Source organism: Oculina patagonica, chromosome 3, assembly GCF_052425735.1.
Source record: "Oculina patagonica isolate OP01 chromosome 3, crgOcupat, whole genome shotgun sequence".
Classification (NCBI taxonomy): domain Eukaryota; kingdom Metazoa; phylum Cnidaria; class Anthozoa; order Scleractinia; family Oculinidae; genus Oculina; species Oculina patagonica.
Genome location: NC_135760.1, coordinates 4,877,455 through 4,891,825, shown reverse-complemented (window position 1 = coordinate 4,891,825; position 14,371 = coordinate 4,877,455). Strand labels below are relative to the sequence as shown.

At 39.9% G+C, this 14,371-nt stretch overlaps 1 long non-coding RNA gene and 2 pseudogenes across 2 annotated transcripts; 2 read left to right on the top strand and 1 right to left on the bottom strand.

The window, feature by feature from the left end:
• Positions 1-4,110: 4,110 nt before the first annotated feature.
• Positions 4,111-7,054, top strand: LOC144645250 (uncharacterized). Its single transcript, XR_013569254.1, has 3 exons — positions 4,111-4,169; positions 6,445-6,499; positions 7,022-7,054. It is a non-coding gene; the product is annotated as an uncharacterized LOC144645250 (long non-coding RNA).
• A 9-nt stretch (positions 7,055-7,063) lies between these two features.
• Positions 7,064-8,323, top strand: LOC144645241 (putative skeletal organic matrix protein 5 pseudogene; annotated as a pseudogene). The gene is made up of 2 exons (XR_013569241.1): positions 7,064-7,159; positions 7,670-8,323. The product of XR_013569241.1 is annotated as a putative skeletal organic matrix protein 5 pseudogene (transcript).
• A 1,046-nt stretch (positions 8,324-9,369) lies between these two features.
• On the bottom strand, positions 9,370-12,409 carry LOC144645111 (E3 ubiquitin-protein ligase TRIM71-like; annotated as a pseudogene).
• Positions 12,410-14,371: the final 1,962 nt, after the last annotated feature.

The following is a 14,371-nucleotide window of genomic DNA, read 5'->3' as shown; positions in this document are numbered from 1 at the left end:
CAGAACGATTAGTTTTCGATAATAAAAATAAAAAAGTACCTCGATCGATTTCTACGGTAACAAAACTTGTAAAACGCAACATATAATGATTGGGTCTGAGCTTGTTATGCCCCGTCCACACTAACGCGTCTCTGTCGATGCGTGTTCGCCTATCATCTGACACTGATACAATAGGGCTCCGTTTTCAAATGTCCCCACTCTGTACATCGTTAAAAAATGCGATTTGATATAACGATGAGCATTTCCGAGCGTTCAGTGTCGAAGATGGGCGATAACCCATTAAGGAAAACGCATATATAGACCGGCAAAACAAGCAAACGTGTTTCCATAATTATTTTCTCGTTTTAAAATGGTCCCATAAGGCGTGGAAACACAGAAAGTTTCTGCGGTGTAGAAGAAGCAAATTTTGCTTCTTTGAAACAAAAATTGACACTGGGAGCAATGCTTCCCGTATGGCAAAACTGGGAACATTGGGAAACATGCCCGCTAGGAGTGTTTCTGAAAACACGTTTCCTCGTTTTTCCAGGCCTTTAGTGTGGACGGGGCCTTTAAGGCTTAATTGCGCTGGGCATAAGTAAAAACACAAGCATAGCCGCGTAAGAAGAACGAAGACACTTATTCTATTTATTCTGTTCTCACTAGGAATCACCGAGGCATAAGCAAAAGAACAAGCAAACAAAATTGTTCGTTTTCCGTGTGGTTGCGCTTATGTTTATTTCGCGGTGATTTCAGCTATATTATATTATTTATGCTGTGAATACAGCATAAGAACACCCGTAGCGCACGCATGTTTCCTCAATGTTTCTCGGTTTTGCTACACGGGAAGCATTGTTTATAGCGTCAATTTTGTTTTCAAGAAGCAAAATTTGCTTCTATTCCCATGACGGGGGGTGGGGGGGGGGGGCACTCAAAAAAGTTTTATACGGGGAGGCTCCGCCCCTAGCTCTAACCCCTTCGCTGTAATATACTATTTTGACAGAAATTGTACCCCTTTCGTATACCTTTTACTGAAATTAAGCATAGACTTAAAACAGAACGTTTTCTTCTCATTTTCATGTAGCGCTGAAAAAATTAAAAAAAAAATAAAGCCATAAATCGCGTCTGTTCGAAATATTTTAATTAAAGGCCCTTTCAAAAACGTCAATGACAGATTTCCATACCCTTTCGAATACCTAAACTTGGGAAATCCCTACCCTTTTATATAGCTGAAGCCTGAAAAAGGTACCCCTTTTAGGCGGAGCCGCCCCGTATAGGCCATAATAGGGAGTACCCCTGGGGGAATTCTGCTACACGGCAGAAACATTTCGTGTTTCCGCGTGACATGGAAACATGGCAAAACAAGGAAACAATTATGGAAACACGTTTCCAACATATTTCTGGAAACATGTTTCCTCGTTTTACTGGGCCTTTATGCTTGCTCTTATAGTTACGCTTGTGCCCAGTAATGAAAACTGACCAGCTTTATAGTTAGACTAGAATGGGTTTTGATATACTCGCTGAAATGCGCTGTAACTGGCAGCGCACGAAGTTTGAAGTGATATAAACCAGCATAAATCAAAGTTGTTCTGCCTTATTTTCTTTCTCGACGTTTTCGTAATGTTGGAGTGTGATAACAGGTTATTGAGCTGGGGCTGAGCCTTTTATAAAAACCTGAGGAAACTCCGCTATTCCTGTGGGAACTCGCTGGCTGCGGGAAGGCTGGTATCTATTACAGCAAACAAAATCTTTGGAGACGACTAGAACAGTAGACAGAACTTGCTAAACTGGAAACTAAATTGAGAAATATTGTCTAGTACGTAGGATTTTATATTTTTTTATGCTTCCTATATTTTCTTCCTTTGCAAGAGTATTATTCCACAGCTTAATCCCAGAAAACGGGAGTTTACAGCATGTTTAAATTTTATTTCTCAAAGACCTCTGCATGTATGACGGTGTGGGAGTAATAATATGCATTATGCACGCATTCTGGGTAGAACTCGGAAGTAACGAATGCAAATGACTACGACACGAGGGCGAACTCACTCTGAATGACCCGTAAGTGAGGCTGGGAAAGTACCCTTAATTCTAAGTACTTTTATTTTCTAACTAAAGGGACAGGCTTTCCGGTGAGCGATCGGACGGCCCCGCCGGCCGGCGCTCTGGAAAGCCTGTTCGCAGGCTAGGGTGAAAAGTATGTCTTTCCTGTGTTATATAATAGAGCAGATAAGGATAAGAAAGAGAATATTCCCTTGGGATAAAATATAAGATTCGCTGACAGCATGTTAAGACCATGTTTGATAAAGTTTGAAATAGTTTGGTCTTTAACACAGAAAGGCCATTCTTAAGTTTGGACGTAGGAAAAAAGGCAAAGATAAGTCGCAATATGGAATAAATACAGACCAGAAATATCCCCTAAATCCCTTAGGTAAGCTGTAAAGCTGCTGATGTATTTTTCATTTACCTGATAGACAAGGCAGAAATTCTCCCAGTTAGCCGAATTTTCCTAGGAACCATATATTACTAATTCCCGGATGTTGATTTTGCGAGCAGAAGAAATGCTCATAAAAAGACTTGGTTGGTTAGGCAGCGCACGCCAGGAGAACACGACCGTCACTTTATAAGTTCAGTTAATCACCATTTTTTGGTTCAAAGCCTTGGGGGACAAAATTCTTAAGACATTTTTTGACAAGAAACCAGTGCGATAACAACCGGTTGTGATATGACTTTTCTGCATTAGAGAGCAGGTTCTCCGTGGTGCGTCAACTGTCAAAAAATAAGGGATGGGGTGCGTGGGGGGTGTGCGTGGAAGATTGTTAATAAAGGAATTCTTTTGTCTATCTGGGTTGAGATTTTTGTTGAGTTTTACTAAGTTTACAGCCAGTATATACCAACTTATTCTGCATTTTATCACCAGTTACTCCGGGGTTAGAAATTGTGGCGTGGGAATAAAGATGTGATCATAAAGTATGCCCCATTCATGGTATATAATACGGAAAGGTAATGAATGCAAATGACTACGAAATGAGAGAAGAATCTTTTTCATTTCATTGGATTACTCTGAAATGACCCGGCAGCACAAAACTGGGAATATGCCTTGACAAAATGCTTACTACTATATTTTTCTAAATTTCAAGCACATTTTGAGGCTTTCCCACGTCCACATTTTTGAGAATGTTAAAGAGACCGAACTTATTCAAACTCTGATCTGAAATCTGCCCTCTTACACAGGAAAACATGACTTCCCACCCTTAATTGTAGCCTTGGTTTCTAGCAATGAATCATGATCAGAAATACTCTCTAAATTCCTCGATGGATCTTTGAAATGTATTTATCTGATCGACAAATGAAGGCAAAAATTCTACCCGTTAGCTGAAATAGGTTTATTTTGATTGTATTAAAATTCAGCTTGGTAGCGAGGCCTAGAGGACACAAACAAAAGAAATGAACAAACATGCTTGTAAAATTTCTTTTGTTCGTGTGCTCTAGGCCTCGCCACTAAGCTAAATTTTAATACGTCGAAAGAAGCCTATTTAATTCCGGCATTAAGGGTACCATCTGTCACTATTTTCTCAGACGTGAATTTTGTTTTAGGGTATTAAGGGTTAGGTTTTGAATTATGGTAGGAATAAGGATAAGATTTAGGGTTAGAGATGAATGTTTGTGTTAGGTTTTAGGGTTAATAGAGATTTGGAATTGGTTAAGGGTTTGAGTTTGTTTACTTGATCGACAAGGCAGAAATTCTCCGCTCAGATAGCTGAAATTATCCTAGGAAACAACTGTCACTAATTCTCAGTTGTTCATTTTGCGAGCAGAAACATGTTCATAGAAACTGACCAGGCCAGTTAAGCAGCCCATATACAAGAAGAACACGTCGTCGAAGTTAAAGTCGAAGCTCAGTTTATCTCTTGAGGTTTTTCTCGAAGAATTGGAGAATGAAGCTGTCCACGGCAATAGTTCTTCTGTTGCTTAATTTTACAAGCATATTCCATGTTGTCGTAAAAGGTAAAAGATGCCGTGCTTGTAATGAACTCCAGAAGATAAATGCGAAGTTAGCTGACCAAGAGCGGGACCCAGCAGATAGATGCGAAGTACGGGACTCCAGCAGATAGATGCGAAGTTAGACCAGATAAATGCCACGTTAGCCAAGCTGTTGGCGAGTGGAGGGACTAGTGGAAGTGGTTCTTCGTCAGGTAAGTTTACTCATTCTGTTCTTCAAAGTTAGATGAAGTGTGAAAACGTCAATTTTAGCATAGAAAAAGCAATGGAAATGTATGTGCGTTTTTGTAGCTTTATAAAACGTCTTTACGACTGTTTTCGTCTCATTAAAGAAAGGCGGTGTTTCTTTCACCCACGTAATAATATAAGCTATGATATGAATGCAAATTCCGAAAAAAAATTCAGACAAATTTTTATAATACAGTTTGCTCGCGTCTTTTTGTTTCTTGATTTAAAGAGGGTACGCCACGGTGCAATTTAAGATCATTCTATTGCATTGCATATAAACTGGACTTATAACAACACAAAACCCTGTGGTTTTGACTTGAAACTGTAGAGAAACGCAAAAGAAATCCGGAATGCTTTTAACCAAAATTTAAACGCAGGAGGGCATCAATAAATGGTTTTTAATATTGTGTTATGTGACACACAGCCGACTCACTTAATTCTTTGAGCTCGTTCATATTCACAGTAGAATCCCGACTTCTCGTCACTTCCCCAAAATCATAATTAATCATAAGTAATTTAACGGAGATTAGCAAACTTACGTTTCGTTTTTTGTGGGGGCAAAGCCTCCACATTGGCATCGACTGAGGGATTTATTTATTTATTTATTTATTTATTTATTTATTTATTTATTTATTTGTGCGTGGGTTTGCTTGCGTCACGTGGTCTTCTGCGAGAGAGCCTGGGGATGAGGTCGGCGGTGCGTGTCGAGTAGGCTATATTGGATTTTGGCGTGTCGTTTTGTGTGGTTTCTTTAATTTCAGCTGTTCCTGTAGTTGCTCGTCATTACAGCAGCTCACGAAGTCATACTAGCCAACATTTCGTTTGGCTGGAAGTCTGTGCAGGTTGCACATCAATTCAAGAGGAGCTTTTACGCTTACGAAAAGCGATGTAATAATCGATCTCTTTCGTATATGTCCAGCTAGCGTCGTACATAGGCCGTTTTACGGATACGGCATTTTGCCCCCTTCGAATCCTATAATGCTTATTAAAATGATTTATTTTTTTATTGTGATAATTCCGCAATTACCATAATAAAAGAAAAATATATATTATAGGATGCGAAGGGGCAAAGTCAATATCCGTAAAACGGCCTATGTAGGAATATTCGAAAACTAAATCGGGTTTCACATAAGCTTCATTAACGATGGATCTATCTAGAAACCAGAGCGTTGGCTAAAATCGCGTGCGTGGCTGCCAGTTGTTGGGAATAAAAGGAAGAGCTTTTCAGATGAAACAGGACAATTTAATACATTTGTACTTGAATCAGTCTATATGGCTATATGTTCTGATATATGTTAATTATTCTGCAATGCAGCGATATAATAAACAAACCATTTTAGTGCTACTGGTTAAAAAAGGAAAAAAAAAGGAAAAAAGAAAAAAAAATTGTCTCCTCTGGGGTTCGAACTCGGGACCTCTCGCGAACTATCGTTTCCCAGTAAGATGCCTACCCGAGTGCGCCTCTCAATTATACTTTTAAAGTTAGGTGAAAATATGTTATATCAATGTAATAGACATTCCGCTATCAATGTTTGAATCACTGTTGCACATAAATTTTCAAGGAATGAAAACTGAACTTTTTAACTTGGCAAAAAAGTCAGTCGTGGCTCGAAGAGCTCCTTGATCTTGTTTTTTGATCTTGCTTAAACTGCAAAACAGGGTAAATCTCGCGAGTAGAAATTACTGTGGCTACTAAATTTGGCGATTTGCTGAAAATCGCAAAGATTATTTGCCGCAATAAATAGCAGCCTTAAAGTTATTGAATGTACTAAATGAATTCACAAAAAAGAAGAATCAAATTTGAAATTATCAAGCCCCCACACGTACGCATCGCGGACCGATTTTTTGTTTTAATAGGTTCCGGTTTATCTCGTTAGAGCGGTTTTCACTTGAGTGTCGAAAGTAAATTGCGTTTGCTTTGGTTTTGCATTACTATGCTCAATGATTGGCTAAAAATCTCGCGCCACTTTCTCAGGCTCTCAGCCAATCAGAACTAAAACCAAAACCAATCGTGACTCGCTCGCGCACGTTTTCCCGCGCTTCGTGCCAGCTACATGTATTTGCTTCGAGTTTTGATTGGTTCACTGGATTGTCTGTGTCCTTCAAGGACACGTTGTGATTGGCCGGAGTAATTACTTTGGTTTTGGTTTTACAAACACTCAATTGAAAACTGCTCTAATTAATCATAAGTAATTTAACGGAGATTAGCAAACTTACGTTTCTTTTTTGTTGTTGAAATAGGTTCCGGGTCACCAGAGCCAGCAGCTTCGTGCAAAGAGATTTATGACAAGTCCAAGTAAGTATTGCTGACTGTTACTTCTTTTAAGCCAACTTCCCGTTTTTCAGTTCAAAATGGCTCTATTGCCTTACAGAAGAAGGGCGTTGATCTAATCTCTTCACCGCCTCCACCCTCTCCCCTCCTCCTAAAAGGAGGGTTTTTACCAAAATTTAGACTCGGGTGGGTTCTTAGGATGTTCTTAAATATCCTGACCTTACTCAGCTGGCTTGCTTCTCACACATTATTGTTTTGCTTTGTTTTCTATCTGTCATTTTTAATCTTACTTGGGTCTCACTGACCCGTCTCACCGCCAACCTAGTTCCTAGGCGTTAGGCCGCGCGTTCACGGCTCAGGGAGCTGAGTAGAGTCTGGACTCTATCGTGAGCAGTGACGTCACCGAAAGTGGTCATAAAACAAGAAAGAGAGAATTCTTAGCGACTAGGCTGTCGCATTTTCAGCTATGGTTCATTCGCCTTTCGTATGAGATAATATTCAGAATTTTTTAGAACGAAGTCAAATCGGTTACTTACGATCTTTCAGGGCACAGGAAGACCAACCTTACGATTTGACGATGCAGGATGTTGGAAAATATCTGTTTACTGTCACATGAGTGACGCCGGCCTCGGTGAATGCTGCGGTGGAGGATGGACACTGGTGATGAAGATAGACGGCTCTAAGGTACAATACATAGTAGACTACAAGCACTCTCTCTTTTCACTCGTTTTCTCGCCACTTTTTAGCGCGTTTATGTTGTTTCTCTGCTTTTTTTAATTTTATTTTATTTTTATTTTTGATACTCCTTTGACGAACTATATACGGGAAGAAAGGACAAATGTAGTAGTTTCTAAAGATGAGGGTGACTGTTGAATAGTCCAGGAGAGGTCTATTCATCCCGTGGGGACTTTTGAGGGGGAAGGTGGAAAGGGGAGGCGCAAGTGGAAGTCATGCCTCATAAGAATATTCACGCACGGGTAGCTTGAGCACATTTTAAATTTTATTTTGTAGCAAATCTTAATTTAATCTCTTAAATGGTGAGAGTTTGCTCGTTGTTCAAAAGAACAGCGCGCGAGTGAAAGGCCGGTGGGCAAGAGGTGTAAACAAATAAGTAAAATCAGGTATCTTGACAAAGATCCATGCAACATATCCTTTTAGTCTGGTTAATTTCTTTTTTTTTTCTCTTCTACGCAGAACACGTTTCATTACGATTCGTCCTACTGGAGTGACAAAAATGACTACGGACTCCCGGTAGGGGCAACAGCACTCGACACAAATGAAGTCAAGTTACCGTCATACTGGAACACGCCCTTCACCAAGATCTGCCTTGGTATGGAGGCCAACGGACAACGGAATTTTATCGTTTTCGAAGAGAGCGCGAACTCCCTTTACTCGCTGATTGCCGATGGAGAGCATCGCGATACGTTCCTGGGTCGAGACAAATGGAAGACTCTGATTGGCACAGAGGCTTCGCTGCAAACCAACTGCAACCAAGAAGGGTTCAATTCTATCGGAGGAAATCCCAATGGCGCTAAAGCAAGAATTGGCATAATTGGCAATCAAGAAAATGATTGCAATAGCTGCGACTCCAGGATCGGGTTTGGGACCGGAGGGTCGCATGACGACACAAACACGTGTGGCAACGAGGCTGCCTTTAGCCCGGATAATGGCAACAAACACATCAAAGCCATGGGGTACATACTGGTCCAATGATCTTCTGTTACACTGCACGGAGACAATGGGAAATAAGAACTTTAAAATAACTTTATTTACTACAAGCGGGCATAGTGCTTATAATTTCTGTATTGGTAACACCGATACCTTGAATTTGTGATTAATAATAAAGGTTTGGGATGTTTTGGTATTACTGGTTTTCACTGTCACGCCAGGATTGATTAATGTGGGGGAGGGCGATTATCCAGACCCTGAAATAAGGGGGGCACACTCGAAAATCATTTCCCCCGGCCATTCGGACCTCAGTTTGACCTAAAAATAAAATGAGGACCCGGACCCCCCGGACTCCTCCCCTAGATCGACCACTGATCTGAAAGAATCCAAAAACTAATAACAATTATTTTGAACTCAATTCTATTTATAATTGGCAGCCAGTGGGAGAGGAAACATCCCACAATGCCTATCGATCGGCCAACGTGACACGCGCTGGCTTTGACAAGCAGTTCAAGCGAGTAGAAGGACATTTTACTCATGATTTGCGATTTCATGGTAAGTAAAGAAGCCCTCTTATCTCATTCTCATAAAACTAACTGTAATAACCTAGTAAGATAATATTTAATTTTTTTTGGCCTTATTCTTAATTTCAGTTTAGGCAAAATTTGAATAATACTCTAGGTGATGGCACACAGCAAATGGTACGGGATTTTCCGGGATTTCGGTATCAACCGACGAATAACGAATTAGATCCGGAGGTACCCCGAAACTGGCCAAAAATTAACACACCTTGGTCATTTAAGTTTTTAATCTCAAGGGAAAAGCCCTGGGATCGAGATTGATCTCTCTCGAGATTAAAGTGGTGGGGAAAATTTGTTTACTAGCAACGTTTCCACTCGATCAAATGCGTCACTCACTTTTTGCTTAGAGCACACTGCAGCAATAAATATTCAAATTTAAAAACAAATTTCTGAAAATCAATCATCTAATAATTTCCATTTCGATTTTAGGAAATTGAATGAATTTTTGAAAAACAATATCCAAACTTGTTAATAGCTTATTGACTCTAGTATACTCAGGTTATATCCAGTACAATCCAGTACATGATATCATTTCAAATCAAGAGCTTATCATCTCGCTAGGTGATAAGCTTCTGTTTCAAACCAATTAAAAAGTAATCATATCACGCCCCTACAAACTGCTCCCAATAATGACATGGTCACCAGTTTAAACTCTGGAAAAAACTTCATTTTATTCACATTTCATTACCTTTTCGAATCTTACAAGGATGTATTGATCAGGTTTTCTTAAGTCATGATCAGTAAATGTCACGCAGATTATTTATGTCACAACATATAATACTACTTATTTACAACAAATTTATGTTTTGAAAATTTGTTTTAAAAGGTACAGATCAAAATACAGGTTACAATGTGTAGTTATTTCTATGACAAGTGATCTAAACTGGCTACAGTTAAGAATAGTTGTTGGTAGCTAAATTTACAAAAATTTACTTAATTTTAGGGAAAGCGTGTTTCACTATTTATTTACAGAAAATCCAAGGAAACAATATTTGCTAAATAAACTTCAATATAAATTCCTTAAAATATTTTAAGTAGTTTTAGTAAACTGATATTTACAACCGTTCGGCTTACGAGTTCAAAACAGATTACCTCGGTGACAAGTAATTTAGTAATCAACTACAATAAGGAAATACATTGTTCAGAACCCCCTGGCATTTAAATTCAAAAGATCTCAGTTTCCTGTCTTAACTCCCGGGCATGAACAAAACGTTTTGTTTGTTGCGAGCTTTCATTCAAAATTTGTAACTTACTATAGACTGATATGGTCTCCCACCCCCCCCCCCCTCCCCCCACTCCATAACGGCTAAAAGTTGGCAAGTAGATCAAAATCGTTTCATTTTTTAGATTTAACTGATGGCAAATGTGAATCACTGAGGAAATTGTATGATTCAAATTACGTCACAGGTGAGTGGATATCAAAGCTACTGAAATACCTGAATTCGATGATTACCCAGGTCAGACACAACTATCCTACCATCACTAAGAACTGCTGTAGAGAATGGGTCATTAAACTCTCCTATCCCGCTCCCTTTTGTTCCAAACTTTGTTACAAACTTTCCACTCAGTTCGAAAACCTGAACCCTGTGATTCCATGAATCACAGACCATCAGGTGTCCTGCTTTGTTAACTGACAAGTAACGAGGGTCATTGAACTCCCCGTCTCCCTCCCCCTTCTTTCCAAATTTGTACAGAAAATTCCCATCCCTACTGAACACTTTGATACAGTGTTCATGATTGTCTGACACTATAAGATACTTGTCATATTCGACACAGTGAAAGGGCCAGGTGAAAGAGCCTTCACCGCCAAGTTTACACAAAAACTGACCGCTAGGAGAAAATATTTTGATTAGTTTGTTACCTGAATCAGCAACAATAATATTCCCGTCACTGTCAACAGATAAACCACTAGGATACTTAAGCTGGTGATCAAGACTTCCTTGTTCGCCAAACTGGTTCAGGTACTCACCCTGCTCACTAAAAATTTGGACTCGGTGGTTATTAGTGTCCGCTACTATAATATTACTATTCTTATCAAAAGCTACGCCGCAAGGAAAGTTAAACTCTCCCTGTTTATCACCCTTTCTACCGAACGATCGTAAGTGAGTCCCATCACTACTGAATACTGAAACCCTGTGGTTACCAGCATCAGCTACTGCAATTTCGTTGCGTTCAATTACTGCCAGCTCCCAAGGAGAGTAAAGCATTCCAGCAGACGAACCGTATTTTCCAAAAGATAACACGGGTCTGTACTGTCTGGGTTTCACTTGAACACTGTAAGGGCTGCCGCGAATATGTTCATCATTTACCTTCACTGATACGTCGCATTTTCCAGTTTCGTTGGCAAAATAGCTGACCTTGTAGGTGCCATCCCTGTTATCTTGGACTCGTGCTTTCGTTGCACAGTCACGGCCTTGATGATTTTTAATGTCCACTGTTACCGAGTCACGCTCTTCGTAACATTGTTCTCCTTCAGCATTTCTTGTTGTCAACACCAACTGTGCTTCAAGTCCAACAGTTGCTTCACTGATTTCTTTTCCTTCGGCGCTTGATTGCAGCGCTTCAGTCTTGCTGAGAAGTGTTTTGAATGAGCCGATTCCTTCAGTGATTGCTTCCTCCATTAATGTTTCATTTTGTACGAAAACGAATTGACAAAGGCCTTCAAGGTCACACTCGAATTGTTCTCCTTCATCGCCGAGTCCTTCCTGAAAGATTGTGTTTATTGCGAGGTTATCTAGCTGAACAATCTCAGCGCTTGGACCTCGCTTTAAAAGCGTTTCAGTTTTCGCGATTTCTGTCTCGATCAGTTTCACTTGATTGTTTCCCTTGCATTGTTGATTTCGCAGACGCTCGACAGATTGCTTCATTTGAATTTCCACTTTGTTTAATATTTCCCTTCGCTTCGCTTCGATAACTGCCGTCAGATTTTCAGCAAACCTGTTTACGTTTTGCTTCGCGGCAGCGGCTTTTGCTTCAATTTGAACGCAGTTTTCGTCAAGTTTGGTGATTCTTTTTCTCTTCTGTTGCACAATTCCCTTTTGCAATTCAATCATAGAATTGATTTGTAACTTTCGTTCATTTGCAGCGTCTTCCAAGAGTATCTTGGCGTGACCTTCATGATATTTTGTCAAAGCACAGGCGTTGCAAATGGGAACTTCGCATTTTTCACAAAAGAATTCCAATTCTTTCTTTTCGTGGCCTGGCCTTGGACAAAATGCTGGTCGCTTTAACACCTCCTCAATGTCTTGATCTTGAAAGTCTTTAAGCGCAAGCAGTTTATGCTCTCTGTTAGCGCGGATTATGTTATGCGCAGTAATACAATGATGACACCAGAATCCAAGGCACTGGAAACAGTATGAGCTCTGTGCGCTTCTTTTGTCGCAATTTCCACATTTGACGCCATCTGTACTGCACTCTCTGATAGCCAACACATCCAGCAAACTGTTGATCCGAAAGTTAGTCGGCAGATCGTTAAGATTTCCACTTGTGGGGACTCTAATCTCTCTCCTACATTCTGGGCATGCTATGATATCACGGCGTCCGCTCGTTCGTTGAATCCCTTGCAAGCAGTGAAGACAAAAGCTCTTGTAAACATGGCAACTGCTTCGGTTCCGTGAACGTGGTCATGCACACAGGACAGGATACTTCTTCATGAAGATTGTTTAGCAAGGTTTGTAAATCCATGATAAAGCTATCGCCGTGACGGACAACAACGAAGCTAATTGGAGTTGAAAACGCCTCCAACAATGAAGTCTTGTGATCATGCAGATATTGTATTTATCAGGCTGATACATTTTAGCATTGGCCAATCACAAAAGGCTTGACGTGCGGCACTGTCTGACTTCTAAGAATTGTTTACATTGATCGCCAAGATTTAAGAATCGTGATCAAAATAGCTTGACCTTTGTAGCTAGAAAGATTGCAAAACTCTATCAGCACCCTTTCGCATTATTACTTATCATTAATTATTCAGTTTCAAGCCCATGCTTTTCTCATATCAGAAATCATAAACCAAACAGGTCCAGAAGAGAGTTTAGAAATGTAGCAAAACCACATTCGTAAACAAAGCATGGCTGCATAATTTCTCTTTAAAGTCTCGAAGAGTCATTTAGGTGGTGCACATTACATCATGCTCGTGTTTCCAGACTTTCCAGGTTAACACGGTTAACCAGCTTAGGCTGACGGAAAACGAATTAAGAAATTACAAATGATACAAAAATTTCCATTGGGGAAGGGCCATGATCTTGTAATTAACATTTGTTCGAGCAAAACAAATGTTATAAATCAGTTGCTCAGAAAAACTAGTAATGCAGGTCCAACATTATTTCAAAGCCCTTTAACCTATAGAACTGTTATAGAATCCATTGTCTGAGGTGTAGCTCTCATGTGGGTTTTAACCTCTTAAGTTGCAAATTTCAAAATATCCACGTCCTAGCAGACAAAAGAGATTAATTAAATATCAATTTTATTTCTTGACAACTAATTCCTGTTTTCGTGAACCCTTTTAGAGGTGCCATAATATAAATATAGCAACTGGGAAAATTTTGAAATAAAACAGCCGCAAGCAGTACCAAAACACTAAGCCCCTAAAACATACAGGATCGATCTATTTCCAAGGTCGCGGCCATGCATGTTGTTGTATAAAACGCGTAGTTAAAATTTTCAAATTCGCAATATTTAGGCAACGGATTACCGTTCGCGTAGCTCGAACGGAAATTCGAAAAGTAAGTTGATGTGCCTTGGCAACTTTGGAGGAATTTCAGGAGTATAACTTTTATGTTTTGAGCCCATTTTCATGAAGGGGTAGTCAAGCCGAGTCCCTGGGTCTTCCCCAACATTTCGCCTACTACCGAGAGGACGCTGGGGACAAAGTGGAAAATAACTTGTTGTCCGTTCAGTAGCTAAGTTATTAAACATGTTTTATTCATTGTACAATGTAATAAACATTTATGGAGAAAACGAAACGATGTCGAGATTGTTGTATCAGATTATAAAAAGCTTCTGCCTCGAATATAACGCTTTTACTTTGTTATTTTGTGTTCAGATCTCTCAAGGTCAGAAGAGGGGCAAGATCCCATCTATTGGACAATATTAGCTCCTTTGTAATAATACATAATTGATTTCACCACTAAGTTGTCCAAAACTGACTTACACTGGAACTAAACCGTCAACAACTTTCTTCGTTTATCGAATTCTCGACAAAAGTTAACCCAATCAAAGTTTTAATAGTACTACTAGTCTAAAGTTTCTACGTATTACTTTGCAAACCTAACAAAACATTCAGCAAACATCCTATTACAAATTGTGCAGCATTATTCTTTCTATCCATTTCTTGAGCTCCAACACATCAGCGTACACTCTATAGTGTCCGCTTTGTCCACACCCTGTAGCCCAGCTGGCCACGCCCATCAGATGCCACTTGCTGTTCCTCTCACATACCAGCGGTCCTCCACTATCAACTGGACATGCGTCAATTCCGCTTTGAGCGTAACCAGCACAGCGCATGCGGTTTGTGTCGCAGAATCCAAAATCATTGCTTCTCTGACAAGTGCCACGTGATACAAGGGGAAGCTCAGCTTCTCTCAAAGCCTCTTGATTTATAAACATAAGCGTCGCGTCATACTCTACAAGATAACTATGCTAGGAA